The 27491-nt window shown below is 46.1% G+C and overlaps 1 non-coding gene and 1 pseudogene across 1 annotated transcript; one reads left to right on the forward strand and one right to left on the reverse strand.

Moving 5' to 3' along the window:
* LOC136382916 (dnaJ homolog subfamily A member 1-like) overlaps positions 1-24823 on the forward strand; it is a 33970-nt pseudogene extending 9147 nt beyond the window's left edge.
* TRNAT-UGU (transfer RNA threonine (anticodon UGU)) lies at positions 18716-18791 on the reverse strand. The gene has a single exon. It is a non-coding gene; the product is annotated as a tRNA-Thr (tRNA).
* Positions 24824-27491: the final 2668 nt, after the last annotated feature.

Here is a 27491-nt window from a genome sequence, read left to right on the forward strand (position 1 = left end):
GGATGTTGGAATAATGCTCCAACCAACTGGCCTACTTGGCCAGGGCTGTGGTATATAGATTATATCTCAAATAAACAAACAAACAAAAAACAAGTAGATTACAAAATAATGTATATGTGTTGGGTAGGCAGTCTCTAAAATGACCTCAATGATTCTTACTTTCTGGTATTCACACCCTTTGGTATGAACCAAATTTACAGCAGAAGTGAAAAGATGTTTGTTTGTTTGTTTGTTTTAAAAATCTATTTATTGATTTTACAGAGAGAGGAAAGTGTGGGGAGCAAGAAGTAACTCATACTTGCTTTACTTTAGCTGTTCATTGATTGGTTGTCATATGTGTCTTGACCAGGCAAGTCCAGGGTTTTGAACCAGCAACCTCAGCATTTCAGGTAGATGCTTTATCCACTGTGCCACCACAGGCCAGGCAAGAAATGTCTTTTTTTGATATTAAGTTATAAAAAAAAGCATAGTTTCTATACTGGAGACTCCATCTCTATTTCTCTTATTTGCATTCCTTGCTCTGGGGAAGCTGTCATGAGCAGCTCTATGGAGATCAGCTAGTGAAGAGCTAAGTGTTCGGTTAGGTAACTAGTTAGAAATAAGCTGGGACAAGCAAAAGGGGGAGAGGATAAATTGCCCCCATGCATTCCTGCATGTATGCAGGGTCTAGATGAGTCTTTAAGCCAGAAAAGGCCTCACCATACCTAGACTGTTGGTCGCCAGTTCCCTAATATGGTATCAGCCACATAGCAGTACAATAAAGACAGATAAATGAGAGGGAGAAGCTGGAAAAATAAGGGATGGGGAGAACAGAAGCAGGAAAGTCCAGAAAGTAAAAGCCCATAGATAGCTAAATCTCTTTTTTATTAAGTGAGAGGAGGGGAGGCAGAGAGACTCCCACATGCGCCCAACCAGGATCCACTCGGCAAGCCCCCTATGGAGCGACGCTCTGCCCATGTGGGGCATTTCTCCGTTAGTCAGCAACCGAGGTATTCTTAGTGCCTGAGGTGGAGGCCAGGGAGCTATCCTCAGCACTCAGGGCCAACTCGCTCAAATCAATCTAGTGATGGCTGCGATGAGGTGGGGGGGGGGAGAGGTGAAAGGGGGAAGGGTGGAGAAGCAGATGGGTGCTTCTCCTGTGTGCCCTGACCAGGAATCAAACCTGGGACATCCACACACTCCACACACCAGGCTGATGCTCTATCACTGAGCCAACCAGCCAGGTCTGGGGCACTCATTCTTTTTTGTGTGGGTGGCAGAGACAGAGAGAGATAGAGGGACAGATAGGGACAGACAGACAGAAGGGAGAGAGATGAGAAGCATCAATTCTTTGTTGCGGCACCTTAGTTGCTCATTGATTGCTTTCTCCTATGTGCCTTGACTGGGGCGCTATAGCAGACCACGTGACCCCTTGCTCAAGCCCGCGACCTTGGGCTCAAGCAGGTGAGCCTTTCAGAAACCATGAGGTAACAACAAGTGCTTGTTTTTAGCTGCCAAGTTTGGAGGTAATTTTGATACTTCCTGAAGTTTCATAAAACTGGAACTACCTCACCTTGGTGATGGTGTGGAAGGAAAAAAAAATCTATACTTCCCAAAGAACCTACAACTACATGATTCCTTGTCTCACCTCTTCCGGCACTGTGCTCATACAGAGGATGAGTCACTGTGGTAAGACCAGTCCTGCCACTTCTCTGCACATTCCTGAGGCAGGGCCTGTCAGTGCCTTCATCTTAGCAGATGTCCTTAATCATCCTTAAACGTGATGTTCTCAAAGCTCTGTCCTCAAGTTTGATCTCTATTGTCAATACTAGGAAATGGAAAAAGACCTTGTCAATATTTGGATCTAAGACATTCATAACCTATCATGACCTGGTCTCACTTTCTGCTTCCTCCCTTCTAAATGTTCTCTAAGAACTCTGAACCATTGCCTGACCAGGCGGTGGCGCAGTGGATAGAGCATCGGACTGGGATGCGGAGGACCCAGGTTCAAGACCCCAAGGTTGCCAGCTTGAGCGCGGGCTCATCTGGTTTGAGCAAAAGCTCTCCAGCTTGGACCCAAGGTCGCTGGCTTGAGCAAGGGGTTACTTGGTGTGCTGAAGGCCCGCGGTCAAGGCACATATGAGAAAGCAATCAATGAACAACTAAGGTGTTGCAAAACGCAACGAAAAACTAATGATTGATGCTCCTCATCTCTCTCTGTTCCTGTCTGTCTATCCCTTTCTCTGACTCTCTCTTTGTCTTTGTAAAAAAAAAGAACTCTGAACCATCAGCAAGTTCTGGAATGAGTTCTGACACGCTCTCTTTTCCCAAACCTTTGCATATACTAGTCCCTCCGCTGGCAGTAACCTTCCTTTGCCTTTGCCTTCCTTTTCCTTTGCCCAGCAGAGTCTTACTCACCCTTCACGAGTTACCTCAGCACTTCATCCCTTCCCTTGACGATTCTTGCCACCGTGGCTACATCAGGTGCTTCTCCTGGACAGCCTACTCCTTTGCTTCCTTTAGCCTTTTTCAGATTGCAGAGGCAGAAAGCTGCTCACCTGCATTTATTTTCTCTTTCATAGCATACAGCTGTTGCTGGAAGGCAGCTGCCTGACCCAGTCCCAGATTTCTACTTCCTCTTCCATCAAGGTGTGCAATATGACTAACTCTTGCCAAAGTAATGTGAGTAGGAGTATATGTATCACTTCCATACCAAAGCACTGGTGAAGAGGATGTTCCAACGCCACAAAGTTCTTCCTCTGCCACTAGCTGTATTTAGACAATGACAAGATCCTTGGGAATGGTTGTACCACAAGGTAGAAAGAGTCTGATACTCCAACTCAATGTATGGAGAACACCTGCTTCTATTTTGTTTGAGATCTAAATCATTTGGATGTCTGTTTGTTATAGCAGCTAGTGTTGCTTTACCTAATACAGCATTGTAATTTTTTTTTTTTTGTATTTTTCTGAAGCTGGAAACGGGGAGAGACAGTCAGACAGACTCCCGCATGCGCCCGACCGGGATCCACCCGGCACGCCCACCAGGGGCGAAGCTCTGCCCACCCGGGGGCGATGCTCTGCCCCTCCGGGGAGTCGCTCTGCTGCGACCAGAGCCACTCTAACGCCTGGGCAGAGGCCAAGGAGCCATCCCCAGTGCCCGGGCCATCTTTGCTCCAATGGAGCCTTGGCTGCGGGAGGGGAAGAGAGAGACAGAGAGGAAGGAGGAGGCGGGGGTGGAGAAGCAAATGGGCGCTTCTCCTATGTGCCCTGGCTGGGAATTGAACCCGGGTCCCCCACACGCCAGGCCGACGCTCTACCGCTGAGCCAACCGGCCAGGACCTGTAATTTTTTTTATTGGCTCAAAAGCAACACTGATTTATTATCTTACAATTCTGTAAGTCAGAAATCCCACTGGGTATTACTGGGTTAAAATTAAGGTGTTGGCAGGGCTGCATTCCTTCTGAAGGCTCTAAAGGAGAATTTGTTTCTTTACCTATTCCAACTTTAGAAGCCACTGGCATTCTTTGGCTCATGAACTCTTCTTTCATCTTCAATGCGAGAGTTGTAGCACCTTCCAATATGTCCTGTAATGGTGTTTTGTCTCATATATTCTTGCTAGACTAGTCTTGGACAAAATGTGGGAGTTTTTTATGTGAGAGAAGAGGGGTGGGGGTGGGGAATAGGAGAGCAGTGAATTTACCAGTCATTCAAGAAATATTCACTGAGTACCATCTCATGAAGCTAATATTCTAGGAGGGAGAAAGAAGATGTGGTACGTGTATACAATGGAATACTACTCAGCCATAAGAAATGATGACAGTGCCATTTACAACAACATGGATGGAACTTGAGAACATTATACTGAGTGAAATAAGTAAATCAGAAAAAGCTAAGAACTATATGATTTCACACATAGGTGGGATATAAAAATGAGACTCATAGACATAGATAAAAGTAAAGTGGTTACCGGGGGAAGGGGAGTAAAGAAGAACAAATATAAGGTGACAGAAAATGATTTGACTTTGGGTGATGGGCACACAACACAATCAACAATTCAAATGCTATAGAAATATTTACCTGAAACCTATGTACTCTTATTGATCAATGTCACTTCATTAAATTTCTAAATAAAAACTTTAAAATAATAAAAAACAAAAAAAAGGTGAACAAGTAAACAATTACAGAGGATCATTTCTTTTTTTTTTTTTTTTTTTTTTTTTGTATTTTTCTGAAGCTGGAAACCGGGAGAGACAGTCAGATAGACTCCCGCATGCGCCCGACCGGGATCCACCCGGCACGCCCACCAGGGGCAACGCTCTGCCCACCAGGGGGCGATGCTCTGCCCCTCCGGGGCGCCGCTCTGCTGCAACCAGAGCCACTCTAGCGCCCGGGGCAGAGGCCAAGGAGCCATCCCCAGCGCTTGGGCCATCTTTGCTCCAATGGAGCCTTGGCTGCTGGAGGGGAAGAGAGAGACAGAGAGGAAGGAGGTGGGGGGTGGAGAAGCAAATGAGTGCTTCTCCTATGTGCCCTGGCCGGGAATCGAACCCAGGTCCCCCGCATGCCAGGCCGACGCTCTACCGCTGAGCCAACCGGCCAGGACAGGATCATTTCTTAGAGAGGTTATATGGAGAAAATGTTACAATGTAACAAAGTTATAGGATAAAAAAATAAGTGGGAAATAATATTTGATCTAGGATAGTCTCTTTGTAATGTCATTTAAATTATGACGCAAGTGGGGAACTTTCCAGAACATTCAGTGAGAGTCAGAGGAGTGGCGGCTTTCGGAGCTGCGCACAGAAACGCTCTCTTTCCTGCTCCTCCACACCAGCCTCGGCCAGCTCACCACCTCTCAAAAATGGTGAAATAAACCACTTACTATGATGTTTTGGGGGTCAAAACCAGAGGTGGATTTAACGGTGGGCACACAGGGCGCGCGCCCTTGGCCCGACTTCTGAAAGGCCCTGTAAAACCCCAACTATATATATATATATACTTTTTTCTAATGACACCAAGTTTGGTTTCATCTGTGCAATTTTAACATTAATAGTACATAATATTTTTTATTTACTTAAAAACATAGTTAACATGTATTTTTATTTTCCATGTCTCTCTTTATTTTTAATTTTTATTTTATTTTTTCATTTTTCTGAAGCTGAAAACGGGGATCCACCCAGCATGCCCACCGGGGGCGATGCTCTGCCCCTCTGGGGCATTGCTCTGTCGCATCCAGAGCCATTCTAGCGCCTGAGGCAGAGGCCACAGAGCCATCCCCAGCGCCCGGGCCATCTCTGCTCCAATGGAGCCTTGGCTGCGGGAGGGAAGAGACAGACAGAGAGGAAGCAGAGGGGGAGGGGTGGAGAAGCAGATGGGTGCCCCTCCTGTGTTCCCTGGCCGGGAATCGAACCCGGGACTCCTGCACGCCAGGCTGACGCTCTACCGCTGAGCCAACCGGCCAGGGCCCTCTCTTTATTTTTTAAAAGCTTTTATATATTCATTTTAGAGAGGCAAGAGAGAGAGAGGGAGAGAGAGAGAAGGGAGGAGGAGCAGGAAGCATCAACTCCCATATGTGCCTTGACCAGGCAAGCCCACGGTCTCGAATCAGCCACCTCAGCATTCCAGGTTGTCACTTTATTCACTGCACCACCACAGGTCAGGCTCTCTCTCTTCTTTTTAAGGGACCCAATATTTTCTTCTGTGTCTGGGCCTCAACCGACCTTAATCTGCCTCTGGTCAAACCCAGTGCTACCCAGGAAGAACTGAAAAAAGCTTACAGAAAGTTCTTGAAGTACCACTCTGATAAGAATCCAAATGAAGGAGAGAGGTTTAAACAGATTTCTCAAGCTTACAAAGTGCTCTCTGATGCAAAGAAAAGGGAATTATATGAAAAAGGAGGAAAACAAGCAATTAAAGAAGGTGGAACAGTCTGACCAGGCAGTGGTGCAGTGGATAGGATGTAGACTTGGGACCCTGAGGACCCAGGTTTGAAACCCCAAGGTCACTGGCTTGAGTGTGGGCTCACTAGTTTGAGCATGGTGTCACCAGCTTGAGTGTGGAATCATAGACATGACTTCATGGTTGCTGGCTTGAGCCCAAAGGTCACTGGCTTGAAGCCCATGGTCACTGGCTTGAGCCCAAAGGTCACTGGCTTGAAGCCCATGGTCACTGGCTTGAGCCCAAAGGTCACTGGATTGAAGCCCATGGTCACTGGCTTGAGCCCAAAGGTCACTGAATTGAAGCCCATGGTCACTGGATTGAAGCCCATGGTCACTGGCTTGAGCCCAAAGGTCACTGGATTGAAGCCCATGGTCACTGGCATGAGCCTAAGGTCACTGGTTTGAGTAAGGGGTCACTGTCTCAGCTGGAGCCCCCAGGTCAAGGTATATATGAGAAGCAATCAATGACCAACTAAGGTGCCACAGCTATGAGTTGATGCCTCTCATTTCTCTCCCTTCCTGTCTGTCCCTCTCTCTCTCTTTTTTCACTAAAAAAAGAAAAAGAAGAAGGTGGAGCAAGTGGCAGTTTTGGCTCCCCCATGGACATCTTTGATAATTTTTTTGGAGGAGGAGGAAGAATGCAGAGAGAAAGGAGAGGTAAAAATATTGTGTCTCAGCTCTCAGTAATCTTAGAAGACTTATATAATGGTGCAACAAGAAAGCCAGCTCTGCAAAAGAATGTGATTTGTGACGAACACGAGGCTGAGGTGGTAAGAAAGGATTAGTAGAGTGCTGTCCCACTGCCGAGGCACTGGGATGTAAATAAGAATCCATCAGGCCCTGGCCGGTTGGCTCAGTGGTAGAGCATCGGCCTGGCATGCAAGGGGTTCCGGGTTTGATTCCCGGTCAGGGCACACAGGAGAAGCACCCATCTGCTTCTCCACCCCTCCCCCCTCTCCTTCCTCTCTGTCTCTCTTCCCCTCCCCCAGCGAGGCTCCATTGGAGCAAAGATGGCCCGGGCACTGGGGATGGCTCCTTGGCCTCTGCCCCAGGCGCTAGAGTGGCTCTGGTCGCAACAGAGCAATGCCCCGGAGGGGCAGAGTATCGCCCCCTGGTGGGCAGAGCGTCGCCCCCTGGTGGGCGTACCGGGTGGATCCCGGTTGGGCGCATGCGGGAGTCTGTCTGACTGTCTCTTCCCGTTTCCAGCTTCGGAAAAATACAAAAAAAAAAAAAAAAAAAGAATCCATCAGATAGAACCTGGAGTGATCCAGCCAATTCGGTCTGTGTGCATGGAGTGCCAGGGCCATGGGGAATAGATCAGTCCTAAAGATAGATGTAAAAGTTGCAATGATGGAATATCGTTCAAGAGAAAACGATTCTGCAAGTTCAGATGGACAAAGGCATGAAAGATGGCCAGAAGATAACATTCCATGGGGAAGGAGACCAAGAACCAGGACTGGAGCCAGGAGATATTATCATTGTTTTAGATCAGAAGGACCATGCTGTTTTCATTCCATGAGGGGAAGACCTTTTCAAGCGGCTGAAGCATTGTGTGGCTTCCAAAAGCCGATAGCTACTCTTGACAACCAAACCACAGTCATCACCTTTCAGCCAGGTCGCACTACCAAGCATGGAGATATCAAGTGTGTGCTAAATGAAAGCATGCCAGTTTATCGTAGACCATGGGAAAAGGGTTGCTTAATCATTGAATTGAAGGTAAACTTTTCTAAAAATGGCTGTCTCCTGATAAGTGTTCTTTGCTGGAAAATTCCTACCTGCAAGGATGGAAGTAGAAGAGACTGATGAACTGGACCAGGTAGAACTGCTGGACTTTGATCCAAATCAAGAAAGACAACGCCAGGGGTCCCCAAACTACAGCCCGCGGGCCACATGCGGCCCCCTGAGGCCATTTATCCGGCCCCCACCGCACTTCTGGAAGGGGCACCTCTTTCATTGGTGGTCAGTGAGAGGAGCATAGTTCCCATTGAAATACTGGTCAGTTTGTTGATTTAAATTTACTTATTCTTTATTTTAAATATTGTATTTGTTCCCGTTTTGTTTTTTTACTTTAAAATAAGATATGTGCAGTGTGCATAGGAATTTGTTCATAGTTTTTTTTATAGTCCGGCCCTCCAACGGTCTGAGGGACAGTGAACTGGCCCCCTGTGTAAAAAGTGTGGGGACCCCTGGACAACGCCATTACAATAGAGAAGCATATGAGGATGATGCGCTCATACTCAGGATTGTGTTCCGAGTCAGACCTCTTAATGGGGCCAGTGAGTAACGCTCACTGCTGGCCTTTTATATACTGTAGTAAATGAGCAAAGGACTATAATCATAATATGCTCCCTACTTGCTATTGTTTTTGCTTTAATATTCAACTATAGTAGTGTTTTAAAAGTAATACCTTATTATTATTGATATTAAAGAATTGCTTTTTTATTATTCCTTTAAGCCCTCATGATTGCAAGTGTTTTGTGTTCAGTGTTCCTTCACTTAATTTCCAGGCTCCGGTGTAGCAAGACCAGTGGAGAGTTTTGCCTCAAGGTATGGCTAACAGTCCTACTTTGTGCCAGAAATATGTTGCTCAAGCTATCTCTCCAGTACAAAGGCAGCACCCTAAGGCGTACATAATTCATTACATAGATGATATTCTTATCCCTCATACAGATAAAGATACTGCTGATGATTTTGCAACAATTAGAATATTGTTACAAAATCTTTGAAAGAATCAGGACTTTATATAGCTCCTGGAAAGGTACAGCAGTCCTTGCTTTTCTCTTATTTAGGACAAATTATTGAGGGACAGACAGGAATGGAGAGAGATGAGAAGCATCAGTTCTTCATTGCAGCACTTTAGTTGTTCATTGATTACTTTTTCATATGTGCCTTGATGGGGGAGGGGGGCCTACAGCAGACCGAGTGATCCCTTGCTCAAGCCAGCGACCTTGGGCTTCAAGCCAGCGACCTTTGGGCTCAAGCCAGCGACCTTGGCGTCATGTTAAGCTGTGGTGGTGGATGGTTTACACTACCCTTCATGTTCCCCAGAAAGACTGGAGGTAAGTTTTTTCTATCCGTTGTCTGGTGTAAAGTTAAGATGATATGTATGGTGGGGGTTTTCTGCACTCAACACAATAAGAGTAAGAAAAGAGGAATTCTTCAATGTATTGACAAGGAAATGAGAGTTTGCCTTTCAAATATATGCCCAAACATTGAAGAAATGGCTAGGACACATCAGACTCATGTTTCTCATAAACATAAGAGTGAAAAAACTTAACACATTCACGACGGGACCTGCCAAATTTACTAAATCTTACTAAGAATGTATCTATATATATAAAAAGATAACTTTTTTGTCATTTTTTATTTTATAACCCTTTTTTTATGAATTCTAGAAAGCATAACTCAAAAAATGTAACATAAAAGTGTTTTTTAATGTCAGAATAAGTTTAATTATTTTGTTTAATTACCATAAAAGCACACTTGGACTTTATTTTTTTCTTTAATATTTGACTTAATTATTATAACATATTTCTCAGAAATTTGTATATAGTGCACCTACAATTATTTGTAGAATTTTATTTATTTTTATTTTTAATTTATTTATTCATTTTAGAGAGGAGAGGGAGAGACAGAGAGAGAGAGAGAAGGGGGGGGAGGAGCTGGAAGCATCAACTCCCATATGTGCCTTGACCAGGCAAAGCCAGGGTTTCAAACCGGCAACCTCAGCATTTCCAGGTCGACGCTTTATCCACTGCGCCACCACAGGTCAGGCTATTTGTAGAATTTTAAATGCGCCCTGTCTTCAAAAAGTTTGAGAACCACTGGTCTAGACAAAGAAGAGATGAGTAAACAGTCATCAAGCAAGCAGTGTCATGGGGCTGTGACAGGGTATACTATGCACACAGGAGAAGAGAGGGTGGTGCTCAGAAAAGGCACTGAAATGCATGTGGCCTGTGAAGGGAGACACATCTCACAGAGACACACACCTACAGTGTCTCTGCTTAAAACCTTTCAGGACCGCCTGACTAGGCGGTGGCACAGTGGATAGAGCGTTGGACTGGGATGCGGAGGACCCAGGTTCGAAACCCTGAGGTTGCCAGCTTGAGCACGGGCCCATCTGGCTTGAATAAAGCTCACCAGCTTGGACCCAAGGTCACTGGCTTGAACACGGGGTTACTTGGTCTGCTGTAGCCCCATGGTCAAGGCACATATGAGAAAGCAATCAATGAACAACTAAGGTGTCGCAACAAAAACTAATTATTGATGCTTCTCATCTCTCTGTGTTCTTGCCTGTCTGTCCCTGTCTATCCCTCTCTCTGACTCTTTCTCTGTCCCTGTAAGAAAACAAACAAAACCTTCCAGGACCTCTTATCACATGTGGTATGTATTATATTTCAAAGGCCTTACCATGGCCTATGAGAACTCATATGATCTGGTTCTGTCCATTTTACCATCTTACCTGTTTCCACTCATTGAATTGGACACTGTTTCTACACAAGGGTTTGCCCTCACCGTTCCCTCTACCTGTAACATTTTTGCTCAGGTTCCATCTTGTCAACAAGTCTTTGCCAAATGTCACCTCCTCAGTAAGACTTTCTCACTAACTGTGTCTGACATTGCCTCACCTCCAACTTCTATTGCTGTTCCATAATACCATCTTATCACCTGCATCCCGTTTATCACTTTATGGGTTTTTAAAAATTTAAATATTTGATAGTTAATACAAACTCATGGTTAAAACTTAAAGACAGTATAAAAGATATGCCCTGAAAATCTAGCTCTCACACCTATCCCATGCATCAGGTATGGTGGCTTTGTAATGCATTGATTAAACTATGGTTACATTTCCCAGAATTTTCTTCTGTATATAGATCTGCATTTATGTTAGTCATAAGAGATCTTTGCACGTGATTTTGCAAAGGCAAAAGCAGTTCATTGTTTATACTCTGGTCTGCTGGTCTTGCTGACTTGGGGTAATACCGCAAACCCACATCTCCTCCAACCTTGTTAGACTTCCCTCTTCTGTTTCTCTGAGTCCTGGTTAAGCATATTGGCAGCTTTGTGGTAAAGGTACCAGATTTTGTTGCAGGTCACCCATGCACAGAATTGTAGGTGGAGGTGATGAGAGATAGATATGGGCTTCCCTTGGTCCATGTGAGTTCCAGTCATTCTCATGGGATCCAGGATATGATTGTTTTCATCCACATTCAGCTTTTCTTCCTGACAGATGGTCTAGTCGACCTATCGTGGCTGGTATTGGGCTCAACACTGGACATAGAAGCAACAGCCTGCATAGACTTTCTTCCAATTCTGACATTTTTATAAATTCTAATCCCTACCATTAATTCCTTATTCTAATTTCTCTGAGTGTCTTAATTGATATACCAAATAACCAGTTTTGATTTGTTAAAGTATATTTTTAAAAATCTGTATATTTACTTATTATAGAGAGAGAAGGAAAGAGGGCGAAACATTTATTTGTTATTTCATGTATTTACACTCTAACCAACTGAGCCACCTGGCCAGGACCTGCTAAAGTATGTTCTTATTCTACCCTGATAGTTTTTTTTGTTTTTGTTTGTTTGTTTGTTTTTTTCAGAGACAGAGAGTCAGAGAGAGGGATAGATAGGGACAGCAGACAGGAACGGAAAGAGATGAGAAGCATCAATCATTAGTTTTTCGTTGGGACACCTTAGTTGTTCATTGATTGCTTTCTCATATGTGCCTTGACCGTGGGGCTACAGCAGACTGAGTGACCCCTTGCTCGAGCCAGCAACCTTGGGTCCAAGCTGGTGAGCTTTGCTCAAACCAGATGAGCCCGCGCTCAAGCTACAAGCTCTGGGTCTCAAACCTGGGTCCTCTGCATCCCGAACCTGGGTCCTCTGCATCCCAGTTCAATGCTCTATCCACTGCGCCACTGCCTGGTCAGGCTATTTTTCTTTTCAAAGAAAGGAATATATAATATATAATTTTCTGTATCTTGCTTTATCACTTAATAATACTTCTTGGAGATATTTTCATATCTATATATGAAGAATTTTCTCATTTTTTTTACAGTTTTATATTATTCCATTTGCTGGATATATCATACTTTATTTAACCCGTTCCACCTTGATGGAAATATGAATTAAATTCTCATTTATGTGTGTCAGGTTTCTTTGTTCATTTGTTTACTTACACGACGTGTTTTACTACAAAAAGTAATAAGGACCTTGAGACCAAAGGCCTTTTTTTTGTTTCTTTGTTTTATCATCAGCACCTAATAATAACTATCACATAATATATTACTTTTTAATTTAATTTATTGGGGTGACATTGGTTAGCATAATTATATGGGTTTCAGGTGAACATATAATTTATCCTTAGTAAATTGTATATCAGGAGTCCCCAAACTACGGCCCGCGGGCCGCATGCAGCCCTCTGAGGCCATTTATCTGGCCCCTGTCGTACTTCCAGAAGGGGCACCTCTTTCATTGGTGGATCAGTGAGAGGAGCACAGGATGCGGATGCTGGAGTACCGTATGTGGTGGCGCCGCTCACGTACAGTACTACTTCCAGTGACACGGGAAGTATGTGTCACAGCTCCGGAAGTGCATCATATCACTTGTTACGGCTAGCAGTGACAAATATGGAACCGGACATTGACCATCTCATTAGCCAAAAGCAGACCCATAGTTCCCATTGAAATACTGGTCAGTTTGTTGATTTAAATTTACTTGTTCTTTATTTTAAATATTGTATTTGTTCCCGTTTTGTTTTTTTACTTTAAAATAAGATATCTGCAGTGTGCATAGGGATTTATTCATAGTTTTTTTTTTATAGTCCGGCCCTCCAACAGTCTGAGGAACAGTGAACTGGCCCCCTGTATAAAAAGTTTGGGGACCCCTGTCATATATTGAAAGAATAAATATTCACATCCATACTCATTACTACTCTCAAACTGCTTTTTTTAGCCAGGCTACGCTGAGGGACCCAGATCCTAGCTACCCCATCTCTGCCTCAGTCCAGCATATCTAACTGCTTCTTCCACATCTCCACTTGAATATCCCATGGAGGACCTCTGAGTCAGTATTGCCAGAACTGAACTCCTAATTCCTAACCTCTTTCAACCTACCCCTCCTTCTCCCTCTAGGCTCCAGTATTCTCTCTTTACCTCTGATCTCTCACATTCATTTAAATAACACCAGGTCCCACCCATGTTCCACTGATGTGACTAGCTTTCCTTAAGTGAGTTGTATGCATGGATCAATAAATCTCAATCGGGCCCTGGCCGGTTGGCTCAGTGGTAGAGCGTCGGCCTGGCGTGCAGGGGACCCGGGTTTGATTCCCGGCCAGGGCACACAGGAGAAGCGCCCATTTGCTTCTCCACCCCCCCCCCCTTCCTCTCTGTTTCTCTCTTACCCTCCTGCAGCCAAGGCTCCATTGGAGCAAAGATGGCCCGGGCGCTGGGGATGGCTCTGTGGCCTCTGCCCCAGGCGCTAGAGTGGCTCTGGTCGCGGCAGAGCGACACCCCGGAGGGGCAGAGCGTTGCCCCTGGTGGGCGTGCCGGGTGGATCCCGGTCAGGTGCATGCGGGAGTCTGTCTGACTGTCTCTCCCCGTTTCCAGCTTCAGAAAAATACAAATAAATAAATAAATAAATAAATAAATAAATAAATAAATAAATCTCAATCGCCTGACCTGTGGTGGCGCAGTGGATAAAGCGTCGACCTGGAAATGCTGAGGTCGCCGGTTCGAAACCCTGGGCTTGCCTGGTCAGGGCACATATGGGAGTTGATGCTTCCAGCTCCTCCCTCTGTCTCTCTCCTCTCTAAAAATGAATAAATAAAATTTAAAAAAAATTAAAAAAAAATCTCAATCCCTGCCATTCCCTTCCCACCCAGCTTCATATACAACCCTAGCTTAGGCTTCCTCCCCTCTTACCTCCATCAGGAGGACACCAGGTTACCCTTTTGTTTTGTTTTGTTTTACAGGGACAGAGAGAGAGAGAGAGAGAGAGAGAGAGAGAGAGAGAGAGATAGGGACAGACAGACAAGAACAGAGAGAGATGAGAAGCATCAATCATCAGTTTTTCGTCGTGACACCTTAGTTGTTCATTGATTGCTTTCTCACATGTGCCTTGACCGCGGGCCTTCAGCAGACCAAGTAACCCCTTGCTCAAGCCAGTGACCTTGGGTCCAAGCTGGTGAGCTTTCTGCTCAAACCAGAAGAGCCCGCGCTCAAGCTGGTGACCTCTGGGTCTTGAACCTGGGTCCTTCCACATCCCAGTCCGATGCTCTATCCACTGTGTCACTGCCTGGTCAGGCACCAGGTTATTCTTAAAACATCTGATTATGTCATTCCCTTAACTAAAAACTCTGTGGTTCAATCCCCACCTATCACCCAAGCTTGCCTTACTAAAGATCTTCCTCCTCCTCCTCTTCCTCCTCCTCTTCAAGATTTTTGAGAAAGAGGAAGGGGAGGGGAGAGAGGGAGAGAGAGAGAGAGAGAGAGAGAAACATCAACTTGTTGTCCTACTTATTTATGCATTCATTGGTTGATTCTTGTATGTGCCCTCACTGGGGATTGAACCTGCAGCCTTGGCATATTGGAATGATGCTCTAACTAACCAACTGAGCTACCGAGCCAGGGCCTCTACTGAAAGTCTTTTATATAACTGTTCCCTTCCCTTTTATTTTGTGTAGGCTCTAGTCTGGTTATTTATTGCTGTGTAACAATGCAGCCCACATGTAGTAGCTTAAGACAAAATTAATTAGCATTTCTTGATTCTGTAATTGACTAGTTCTCGCTTGGGGCCTTTTGTATGTTTGCAGGCAGATTATAGTTGGATCTGAGTTAACTGATATTTAACATGGGTGGACATCCCAAATGGTTCATATACATGGCTGGTAACTGATGCTGGCTGCCTGCTAGGGGCTCACCTAGGAATGTTGATAAGAATTCCTATACATGGTTTGGACTTTTCACAGCATGGAAGGTAGTTTCTGAGGAGCAGCTTCTACTGCCTGGACTTTCAAATGTTCTGGGAAAAAGGTGTAAGGATTCTACTTGATCAGGCGGTGGTGCATTGGCCTGGGATGCTGAGGACCCAGGTTTGAAACCCCAAGGTCGCTGGCTTGGGGGCAGCCTCACCCAGCTTGAGAATGGGGTTTCTAGCTTAAGCGTGAGATCATAGACATCACCTCATAGTCTGGCTTGAGCCCAGGGTCACTGGCTTGAGCAAGGGGTCACTGGCTCAGCTGAAGCCTCCCCAGTCAAGGCACATATGATAAAGCAATCAACAAACAACTAAGGTGCTACAAATATGAGTTGATGCTTCTCATCTCTCTCCCATCCTGTCTCTCTCGTTCTCACTAAAAAAAAAAAAAAAAAGTGCAAGTCTTCTTATACTCTAGCAGTGGAATTAGAGGTTATAATTGGTCAAACAAGTTAGTAAGGCCAACCCATATTCAAAAGGAAGGGAAGGAGCATATCTCAAAGAAGGGGCAAACAATTTACTTTCACTTCTAATCTTTCTTAGTCCACCTCTGGACTCAAGTTATTTATACTTCTTAAATGTGCAAAATATACTCACCCATGGACCCAGTACATCATTGACTCATAATGGCTATTGTCATGTAAATTAGGTCCAGGTGTGATGAGGCTCTTCACTTATGATTCCTCAAGAACAGATTCCTGAGTACTGTTCCCGTTGATCTGAAGACTTTGAACTACAGACATATTATCTGCTCTCCACAAAGCCAACAAACAGGGTTGACAAACATAAGATAACCAGGGCAGACACGTCTGTTCAAAAAGGGAAAAAACAGTAGTAACAGAGCTACCACTGGATCATAGCAATTCTGAAATCCAGTTAGGCCCCTATTTTGAGCGCTTTGATAAGATCAAATCTTCCTTAGGAAGAATTCTTTATAGTTGTTGACTCCACCCTCTTGGCTCATGGGTTTCTTCTGAATCCTTTCTTTTTTCCTTTATTTTTATTTATTTTATTTTTTGTATGTATATGAGAGAGAGAGATAGGGAGAGAAATGAGAAGCATCAAGTCATAGTCGTGTCACTTTAGCTGTTCATTGATTGCTTCTCACAAGTACCTTGGTGGTAAGGTGGGGGCTCAGGCAGAGCCAATGACCCCTTGGTCAAGCCAGCAACCTTGCTTGGGCATATGCCAGCAACGTTGGCTGTAAACCAGAGACCTTGGGATAATGTGGATGACCCCACACTCAAGCTGGCAATGCTGTGCTCAAGCTAGATGAGCCCATGCTCAAACCAGCAACCTCGGGGTTTCAAACCTGGGTCCTAGGTTGACACTATCCACTGTGTCACCACCAGTCAGGCCACAAATCTCTTTTTATTTGTCTCTTCTTATTTTTGTGATCTTCTTTTTCATTTTTTCTTTTTTTTTGTATATGACAGAGACAGAGAGAGGGGCAGATAAGGACAGACAGACAGGAAGGGAGGGAAATCAGAAGCATAAATTCTTTCTTGCGGCACCTTGGTTGTTTGGTTGCTTTCTCATATGTGCCTTGACCAGGGGGCTATAGCAGAGCAAGTGACCTCTTTTTTTTTTTTTAATTTTTATTTATTTATTTTTTACAGAGACAGAGAGTGAGTCAGAGAGAGGGATAGATAGGGACATCCAGACAGCAATGGAGAGAGATGAGAAGCATCAATCATCAGTTTTTCATTGCGCGTAGCAACATCTTAGTTGTTCATTGATTGCCCTCTCAAACGTGCCTTGACTGCAGGCCTTCAGCAGACTGAGTGACCCCTTGCTGGAGCCAGCAACCTTGGGTCCAAGCTGGTGAGCTTCGCTCAAACCAAATGAGCCCACGCTCAAGCTGGCAACCTCGGGGTCTCGAACCTGGGTCCTCCGCATCCCAGTCCGACGCTCCACCCACTGCGCCACCGCCTGGCCAGGCGCAAGTGACCTCTTGCTTAAGCCAGTGACCTTGGGCTCAAGCCAGTGATTTGGGCTTCAAGCCAGCGACCTTTGGGCTCAAGCCAGCAACCCTGGGGTCATGTCTATGATCTCACGCTCAAGCCGGTAACCCTGTGCTCAAGCCAGCAACTCTGTGCTCAAGCTGATGAGCCCACACTCAAGTCAGCGATCTCGGGATTTTATACCTGAGTCCTCTGCATCCCAGTATGATGCTCTATCCACTACACCACCGCCCAGTCAGGCTTCTTGTGTTTTCTAGTTGCTACTTTATCGTCAAACCTAGCATTTTGAATGGCTGAAGAATGGGTGGGATTATCATAATTCTTTGCTTTTGAGACTGTTCCCAAGTTCCATTCTCTTGAATATTCTGTAAATGGTCCTCATTGAGAACCTAGTGTTTTAGGTATCACTGTTTTAGAAATCAGGGATATAACAATGAATGGGCCTGACCAGGGTGGTGGCGCAGTGGATAGAGCATCGGACTGGGACGCAGAGGACCCAGGTTTGAAATGCCAGGGTCGCTGGCTTGAGTGCGGGCTCATCTGGTTTGAGCACAGGTCACCAGCTTGAACCCACGGTCACTGGCTTGAGCAAGGGGTCACTCGGTCTGCTGTAGCCCCCTGGTCAGGGCACATATGGGAGAGCAGTCAATAGGTGTTTGCTATTGATTGCTCTCAACGAAGAGTTGATGCTTCTCATCTCTGTCCCTTCCTGTCTGTCACTCTCTATATCTCTATCTCTGTCTCTGTCACACACACACAAAGAAGACCCCTCAAAACACAATGAATAAAACAGGCAAAAAATGCTACCCTTGTGGAACTGCTATTATAGTTGAGGGAGATGAACAATAAGCAAGTAAACAAGTAAGCAATATAAAGAAACAAAAAAGCAGGAAGGGAGAGAGCAAGTGGGTATTTTGTATCTAGTGATGATAGAAAGGGAACTTCAGTTTTATTTTATTTTTTGTGTGTGACAGAGACAGAGAGAAGGACAGATAGGGACAGAAAGACAGGAAGGGAGAGATGAGAAGCGTCAATTCTTCATTGAGGCACTTTAGTTGTTCATTGATTGCTTTCTCATCTGTGCCTTGACCGCGGGCCTTCAGCAGACAGAGTGACCCCTTGCTCGACCAGATGAGCCTGTGCTCAAGCTGGCAACCTTGGGGTTTCAAACCTGAGTCCTCCGTGTCCCAGTCCAATGCTCTATCCACTGCACCACCGCCTGATCAAGTGGAACTTCAGTTTTAAATAGAGAAGGCCATTCTCACTGAGAAGATGACATTTAAGACCTGAGGAAAGTAAGGGAGTAGCCATGCATGTATCTGAGGGAAGAGCCTTCCAGATAGAAATACAACTACCAAGGCCTGAATTAGCTATCTGTGCTTTCTCTTTTCTTGGGTTAGTATAGTTGGAATAGATTGATCAGAAGAGACATTAAGAGATGAAGTTAGGGAGATATTTGGGGGTCAGATGGGGTAGGACTTTTTGCTTGTAAAGCCTTTCGTTATTGCTTTGATCTATGGGAGGATTTTGAGCAGACGAATAACATAGTTTGACTTTTTTTTTTTTTTTTTTTGGTATTTTTCTGAAGTGAGAAGCAGGGAGGCAGAGAGACAGACTCTTGCATGCACCTAACCAGGATCCGCCTGGCAGGCCCACCAGGGGGTGATGCTCTGTGCATCTGGGGCATTGCTCGGTTGTAATCGGAGATATTCTAGCACCTGAGGCAGAGGCCATGGAGCCATCCTCAGTGCCTGGGACAACTTTTTTGCTCCAACAGAGCCTTGGCTGCGGGAGGGGAAGAGAGCGATAGAGAGGAAGGAGAGGGAGAAGGGTGGAGAAGCAGATGGATGCTTCTTCTGTGTGCCCTGGCCAGGAATCGAACCTGGAACTTCCACACACAGGGCTGATGCTCTACCACTGAGCCAGCTGGCCAGGGCCAGTTTGACATTTTTATAGAATTACTCTGGCTGCTGTATTGAGAATTGGCAGGAGATAGAGTGGAAGCAGAAAACCAAAGTTATTGCAATAATAGAGGTGTGAATGATGGAGGTTCAGATCAAATAATGGCAGAGATAGAAGAAGTCACATTCTGCATGTCTTTTGAAGGCTCTGATTGAAGAGTACAAGAGCTGAATTAGCTTCCTAGGACTGCTGAAACATACTCACAGACTTGGTGGCTTAAAACAGGAGAAATGGGTTCTAAATGGGTAGCTCAGTTGGTTAGAAAGTTGTCCTGATATGCCAAGGTTGTGGATTCTATCCCCAGTTACAGCACATATTAGAATCAACCAAAGAACGGATAGACTAGTGGGACAACAAATCGATGTTTCTCTATCTCTCCTTTCCTCTCACGTCAAAAAAATAAAATAAAAATAAAAATCAATCGGCCCTGGCCGGTTGGCTCAGCGGTAGAGCGTCGGCCTGGCGTGCGGGGGACCTGGGTTCGATTCCCGGCCAGGGCACATGGGGGAAGCGCCCATTTGCTTCTCCACCCCCACCCCCTCCTTCCTCTCTGTCTCTCTCTTCCCCTCCCGCAGCCAAGGCTCCATTGGAGCAAGGATGGCCCGGGCACTGGGGATGGCTCCTTGGCCTCTGCCCCAGGTGCTAGAGTGGCTCTGGTCGCGACAGAGCGACGCCCCGGAGGGACAGAGCATCGCCCCCTGGTGGGCAGAGCGTCGCCCCTGGTGGGCGTGCCGGGTGGATCCCGGTCGGGCGCATGCGGGAGTCTGTCTGACTGTCTCTCCCCGTTTCCAGCTTCAGAAAAATAAAAAAAAATAAAGAAAAAAAAATAAAAATCAATCAATAAATAAATATATATTTTTAAAAAACAGAAATGTGCCCCTGACCAGTGGTTCAGTGGTAGAGCATCAGCCCTGCATGTGGATGTCCTGGGTTCAATTCCTGGTCAGGGCACACAGGATAAGTGACTATCTGCTTCTCCCTTTCTCTCCCCACCTTCCCTTCCTCTTCCCCTCCCACAGCCAGTGGCTTGATTGGTTCGAGCAGGGCCCTGGGTGCTGAGGTAGCTCTGTTGGAGCTCATCAGCCTCAGGTGCTAAAAATAGTTTGGTACATGAACATCAGCCCCACACGGGGTTTGCTGGGAGGATCCTGGCCAGGGCACATGCAGGAGTCTGCCTCACTATCTCCCTTCCTCTCAGCTAAAAAACAAACAAGTAAACAAAAACATAAATGTATCTTTTCAAATGCATCTCAAATGCAAAAATGCAAAACCAAAATGCCCCCTTCCTTTTTTTATCGCCCCTTTCAGCTTCTGGGGCTGCTAGCATTCTTGAGCTTGTGGCTGCTCACTCTAGTCTTTAACTGCATCTTCACAGGGACTGCTCTTTGTGTTTGTATTCTTTGTCATTTTTTTTAAAGCAAGATAGAGACAGAGAAAGAAAGAGAGATAGATAGGTAGGAAGGGAGAGAGATGAGAAATATCAAGACGTAATTGCATCACTTTAGTCATTCATATATTGTTTCTCATATGTGCCTTGATGGGAGGGACTCCAGCAAAGCCAGTGACCCCTTGCAGAAGCCAACGACCTTGGGGTTCAGTCCGTGACCATAGGATCATGCCTATAATTCCACACTCAAGCTGGCAACCCTGCGCTCAAGCTTGTGAACCTGTGCTCAAGCAGGATGAACCTGCATCAAGCCAGCAACTTCAGGGTTCTGAACCTGGGTCCTCAGTGTCCATGTGTTTCAAGAAATAAAGGAGGACAAAAATGCTCAGATGAGTGCTGGAGGAAGAGGGTTTATTTCAGCCGGCGGAGCAGCATTACCTAAAACAGGCAAGAAAACATGAGCTCCCGAAGTTAGCTTTTCTGAGTCTTATACCTTTATAGCTTTACCTTTCTTATGACAAGTGCCTGATTTCTTTGACTTCTTTGATTGCAGACCTGTGTGACTTTTGTGTCTCTGGGAGGGGAGGGGGTAGGAGAGGAGGTTTGAACCATTTGTCCTTGACTGTTCACAAACCTGTTTTTCTTGCCCCTGTTGCAAGTTATTTCAGGGACTAATAAAGGGGCTACAGCCCCAAACAAAGTGGTTTGTTACTTTTCAAACTTTCTCAGTCAACCCTTCTAGCCCTTCCTCTCTCATTCCACCCCCTCTCCCCCGTGAGACTCCAGAAGTCTCTTTAATACTGGAGTCTCATTTTTTAAAATCCAGAATCTAAAGGAGAGCTTGGTAGTGGTGAATAAAAATGAGCTATTTTTTATTTTTTTTTTGCTATATAGCTTTTCTTCTAGCTGAAGGACCTACACCCTCTGGCTGAATGACTTGTCGCTGTACATATATATATTAAACCTTAGTGTAACCTGACCAGGGTTCCCCTAGACCTTGGTTTGGGCTATTGTTGGTCTATCTATCATTATTTTCCTTATTATGCTACTGTTACTTTTACTTTAAACACTATTGAGGTGGGGGGTTAGAAGACATAGGGATGGTTATTTCCTGGGTCACACACTGAATATTGGGTCTGATTATATGTACAGGTCCCTCTCTGAATTCCTTTACACTCATGGAAACTGTAGAATATCAGGGTGGTGGAAATTCTCTGGCCTTCTTTGGCGACATGGATGCATAATCCGCAGTCCTCTGCCCTGATTTCCCTCCCTCCCCAGAGTCCAATTATAAGGAGCCCCACAATGAGGTTCCTCAGGCTTTGGTCATGCATTGACCAGCCAGCTCCCAGTTTGTGGCTGGCGCAGAGCATGTCGTCTTCTTCCATGTCAGCTTACAAGGGTTGGCAGGGTTCGTCTGTGCTGTCTATGAGAGTGTCTCCGTGGGGGCTGCAGGATTCAGCTGGCTCTGGTGAACCCAGGCGGGTATGCCTTTTACCTGGGCAGCTGTAGGAGTGGTCAGGATTATGGTGTAAGTAAGGTTCCTTCCACTTGGGCCGGAGGGGAGCTGGATTCTAATCTTTGACCTACACTTGATCTCCTGGGGAAAAAGGATGAACAAGAGCAAGCAGACTGATTGGAGCCATTTCTAACACCTAGTTGGAAATGGTTGTGGCCACTCTGCTTAAAGCCTCTAACTGCGTGTGTAGCTCTGTCTCTCCTAGCTCCCGGGGCGGGGGTGGGGGGCTGGCAAGCTATGTAATAAAGGGGGCCTATTGTATAATATCTTATGAGGTAATAGCTAATGTTTTTGGATGGGGTGCACCAGATTTTAAACAATATTAAAGGTAGGGTTTGCACCTATTTAAGACCTGTTTCCTGACATAGCTTGGTAAGCCCTAACTTTAATGTGTCCCACCTTCCCCAAACTCTGAGGCCTGTATGCCACATGAAGCTTCCAAGTTATGTATAAGGCTTGAGCTGTCTCTCTCTCTCTCTCTTTTTTTTGTGACAGAGACAGAGATAGGGACAGACAGACAGGAAGGGAGAGAGATGAGAAGCATCAATTTTTCATCACGGCACCTTAGTTGTTCATTGATTGCTTTCTCATATGTGCTTTGACCGAGGGGCTACAGCAGACTTGAGTGACCCCTTGCTCAAGCCAGCAACCTTGGGCTCAAGCTGGTGAGCCTTGCTCAGACCAGATGAGCCCACCCTCAAGCCAGTGACCTTACGGTTCTGAACCTGGGTCCTCCGTGTCCCAGTCCAATGCTCTATCCACTGTGCCACCGCCTGGTCAGGCTTGAGCCATCTCTTGTACTACTTTAGCCACAAAGGCAGGGCCGTTGTCTGAGCCTATCAGAAGTGGCAGTCGAAACCTTGGAATGACTTCTCTAAGAATCGCCTTTGTCACTTCTCTGGCATTTTCAGTCCAGGTGGGGTAGGCTTCTACCCATCCTGAGTAGGTGCATACTAGCACCAGGAAGTACCGGCAACTTTGGCTTTTGGGCATCTCGGTGAAATCTACTTGCACATCTTTAAAGGGGGCTGCCCCGTAAGACCGAATACTGGAGGTCACTAAAGGCCTTTGTCTTGCGTTCTGATGGCAGGTTGGGTAGCTGACTTCCTTAGCTGAGTTGCTTGGAGAACTATGTAGAAATATCTCCCTAGCAACTTTTCTGTGCTTTTTTTTTCTTGTTCAAAGTCACTTTGCTGCCTCTTATACTAACATAGCTGTAGCTGCTATGCTCTTTGACACAGGGGCCAGACTTTAGCGACACTATTTAATTGTTTGAAAAGGTAGGCAACTGGTCTAGGCTATGACCCTAAGTCCTGGGTTAACACACCTACTGCCATCTTGCTTTTTTCAGAGACGTACAACACAAAGGGTTTTGCTGGATCAGGAAGGCCTAGTGCTGGGGCAATCCATAGTTCCTTTTTTTTTTTTTTTTTTTTTTTTTTACATAGGCAGAGATAGATAGGGACAGACAGGAACAGAGGGAGAGATGAGAAGCATCAATCATTAGTTTTTCGTTGCGCATTGCGACTTCTTAGTTGTTCATTGATTGCTTTCTCATATGTGCCTTGACCGCGGGCCTTCAGCAGACCGAGTAATCCCTTGCTGGAGCCAGCGACCTTGGGTCCAAGCTGGTGAGCTTTTTGCTCAAGCCGGTGACCTCGGGGTCTTGAACCTGGGTCCTTCCGCATCCCAGTCCTCCCAGTCCGACGCTCTATCCACTGCGCCACCACCTGGTCAGGCCGTAGTTCCTTTTTGAGAGTCTGAAAAGCACCGTCCTGATCAGGCACAGACTCCATGGTTTCCTCCCCCCGCCCCACCTTGTGACCTTACGGAGGGGTTTTGCCAGCACTCAAAGTTGGGGATCCACATATGACAGAATGCTGCTGCAACCAGGAACTCTCTGACTTGTCCCCCAGTGGTAGGCCCAGGATATTTTCAGTAACTTGCTTCGCTCTACCCCTGGCCTCCTCTCCCCCTGCTGGAGAATGAATCCCAAGTACTTTACTTGCCCTTGACAGACCTGGGCCTTTTTCTTGGAGACCTTACATCCATTTTCTTCTAAATGGCGGGAGAGCTTGTCTGTCCCTCAGGCACACCCTTGGAGAGTCTCATGGCCCAGCAACAAGTCATCTACGTACTGAAGGAGGATGCACCCAATGTCCTGTGCTGGAAACTGGGGGAGGTCATGAGCAAGGGCCTCCCCAAAGATGGTGGGGGAGTTCTTGAACCCTTGTGGAAGCCGGGTCCAGGTGTGCTGCACCTTTGCTCCTGTAGATGGGTTCTCCCACCGAAAGGCAAACAGCTCATGGCTTTCCTAAGCTAGTCTTATACAGTAAAAGGCATCTTTTAAGCCTAAGCAAGTGAACCAGGAGGCTTGAACAGGGAGGAGGTTTAGGATGGTTGTAGGGCAGGGGTCCCCAAACTTTTTACACAGGGGGCCAGTTCAACTGTCCCTCCAACCATCGGAGGGCTGGACTATAAAAAAAAAACTATGAACAAATCCCTATGCACACTGCACATATCTTATTTTAAAGTAAAAAAAACAAAATGGGAACAAATACAATATTTAAAATAAAGAAGAAGTAAATTAAATCAACAAACTGACCAGTATTTCAATGGGAACTATGGGCCTGCTTTTGGCTAATGAGATGGTCAATGTCCGGTTCCATATTTGTCACTGCTAGCCGTAACAAGTGATATAACGCGCTTCCAGAGCCGTGACACGTGCATCCCGCATCACTGGAAGTAGTACTGTACGTGAGCAACACTGCACTTTGCAAAGGATCCACAACCTGTGCTCCTCTCACTGACCACCAATGAAAGAGGTGCCCCTTCAGGAAGTGCAGCAGTTTGGATAAATGGCCTCAGGGGGCCGCATGCGGCCCGGGAGCTGTAGTTTGGGGACCCCTGGTGTAGGGGTTTGGTACTGTGGGCTGCAAGGTTACTGCTGCCTGGTTTACTGCCCTCAGGACTTGTACCTGCCGGTAGCCATTGGTGCCTGGTTTCCGGACAGGAAGCCGGGGAGTGTTCCAAGGCAATGGGCCCAGGATGATATTGCTGTGCTCCTTAAGCCTCTGCAAATGCGCCTGGACTCCTTCTAAGGCCTCTCAGGGAATCGGGTACTGTCTCTGGCTGACAGGCAGGATCCCATGTTTTAGCTTATCAGCACTGGCACTTGGTTTATTGCTAGCCCAGGAGGATCGTTCTCAGCCCAGACTCCAGACATTTTTGTGTCACCTTTTGGCCGGGCATTTTTCCAGGTGTGGTGGCGAAAATCCTCCACTCCTCCTCTCTGGGGACGGTTAGGGTTAAAACAAGCCTAGGCTTTGGCACCTGCGAGTTTAGCCGGCCATTGTCAGCAAAAGATATAGTAGCCCTTAATTTGCTCAGCAAGTCATATCCCAGTAAGGGCAGTGGGCAGTCAGGCATATACAGGAACTGGAACATTACTTCATGACCTCCTAGGGAGCACTTGCAGGGTCAGCAGAATACCTGTTCTGCCTGTGTTTCAGTGGCCCCTATAACGTCCACTTTACGGGAGGAGAGTGGCGCCACCAGCCGAGTCACTACTGAGTACTCAGCCCCTGTATTAATTAGGAAGTCTATCTGCTGGCCCCCTACCATCATAAAGACCATGGACTCATTGGGGGCTCCTGAGTCGGGTCGACCTCAGTCAAACAGAGAATCTCCTGCCACGTTGAACAGTGTGCCTGCTGCTTGGGGGCGGCCGGCAAGGCTGCCTTCCCCTTGTTCCAGTGAGGACACTCATTCTTCCAATAACCAAATTCCCAACAGGTAGCACACTGATCACATTGCAAGGGGGGCTCACCTGACTACTTTTCCTTTCCCCCACCTGCTTTTTATTCCCCACGTTGGAATGGGGGGATTCCCTTTGCCCCCTTGCTGAGGGCAGCAGCTATGAGGTCAGGCTTCTTTTTCATTCGGCGAACCTCTCCCTTTCTGCTTTCAGCCTCTCTGTTAACAGAAACCTTATTGTCTACTTCTAGAAGCTGGGAGGTATTCATTCCTGCGAAGCCTTCTACCTTTTGGAGCTTCTTTCTTTGTCTCCTGGACTCTGGCTGACAAAAGCTATATTAACCATCTTCTGGTTCTCTGGCTCAAAGGAGTAAAAATCCTGTAGGCCTCACATAACCTCTCACAAAAATCACCTGGACTCTCATCTTTCCTTTGCAAAGTCTCAGCTACTTTGTTCATGTTAGTGGCCCTCTGGCCTCCCTTTCCTAAACCTTGAAGGAAGGTCTCCCTGTATTTCTTGAGCTGCCTCAGGCCCTCCTCATTATTTGAATCTTCTTCTGGCAGCTGGGCCTGCCCATATTCTCAGGGGTTCTGATGTTCCTCGGGGACATTCTCCTCTAGCCACTTAGTCACTTAGTTGCTACCTGAATTACTCAGCGCCTCCCCTTTGTGTTGAACAGAACCAGGAATAACTCCTCCCGTGTAGGATCGTGAGTTTGAAATATGGATTGTGGCCTGACCAGGCGGTGGCGCAGTGGATAGAGCATCGGATTGGGATGCGGAGGACCCAGGTTCGAGACCCCGAGGTCGCCAGCTTGAGCGTGGGCTCATCTGGTTTGAGCAAAGCTCACCAGAAAGATGAGAAACATCAATTTTTCGTTGCACTTCCTTAGTTGTTCATTGATTGATTTCTCATATGTGCCTTGACCGGGGGGCTACAGCAGACTGAGTGATTCCTTGCTCGAGCCATTGACCTTGGGCTCAAGCTGGTGAGCCTTGCTCAAACCAGATGAGCCCACGCTGAAGCTGGAGACCTCAGGGTCTCGAACCTGGGTCCTCCGCGTCCCAGTCCGACGCTTTATCCACTGCGCCACCGCCTGGTCAGGCCTGACCGGGAATCTAACTCAGGATGTCCATATGCGGGGGCTGACATTCTATTCACTGAGCAACTGGCCAGGACCAATAAAACCTTAAAAAAATAATGCTCTCAGGGCTCTGGCCAGGTAGCTGAGCATCGTCTAAATATGCCAAAACTACAGGTTTGATCCTTGGTCAGGGCACATACAAGAATCAACCAATGAATGCATGAATAAGCGGAACAAATAGATGTTTTTCTCTCTCTCCCTTCTTTTCGCTAAAATAAAAAAATAAATAAAACTCTCGGGCTACCAAAAGTGTGGGTGATCATGGATTTGAGAGGACTCACTTATGCTTGCCTCCCACTAGTGAAAGAATGCAACTTGAGCTCAAAGTTCTGTGCAGGTGTGCCTAATGTGTCCACAATGAAGGGAGGAAATTAGGAAGCTGCTTCAAATTCCACCTTCATCACCACTAATGTAAACAAAAATTCAGATACACCTTTGAAAGAAAAATTTAAGAGATTTATTCATATAATAATTTCCAAACTGTAGCCCTTTGTATGAATTGAGAATATGTTCCAAAATGGAGGGAGGAAAATGAAAAAGATAATAATTAACTTTAAAAAATGGAGGGGATAGGGTTGGCTTATAAAAGCAAATGCTGCAAAGAAATGAGTTACTATGGGAAACAGGACCATAAAATACGTCGATGATCTTCTGATTCGTGGGGACAATTGGACTTTCCATGGATAGCTGACTTAGAGACTGAGCAAGTGGGGTTGTGAGGTAAGAACAGTGGGTAATATATGATTCAGCTTTTATCAAGACCTAGTTTCAGGCCAGGCCTATATATTTTAAAACATACTGCTGTCATCGATCATGCAATCATAGTGAAGGAAATGTTTAACTCAGGTTCCTTTCTTCAACTAATTTC

Source organism: Saccopteryx leptura, chromosome 11, assembly GCF_036850995.1.
Source record: "Saccopteryx leptura isolate mSacLep1 chromosome 11, mSacLep1_pri_phased_curated, whole genome shotgun sequence".
NCBI lineage: Eukaryota > Metazoa > Chordata > Mammalia > Chiroptera > Emballonuridae > Saccopteryx > Saccopteryx leptura.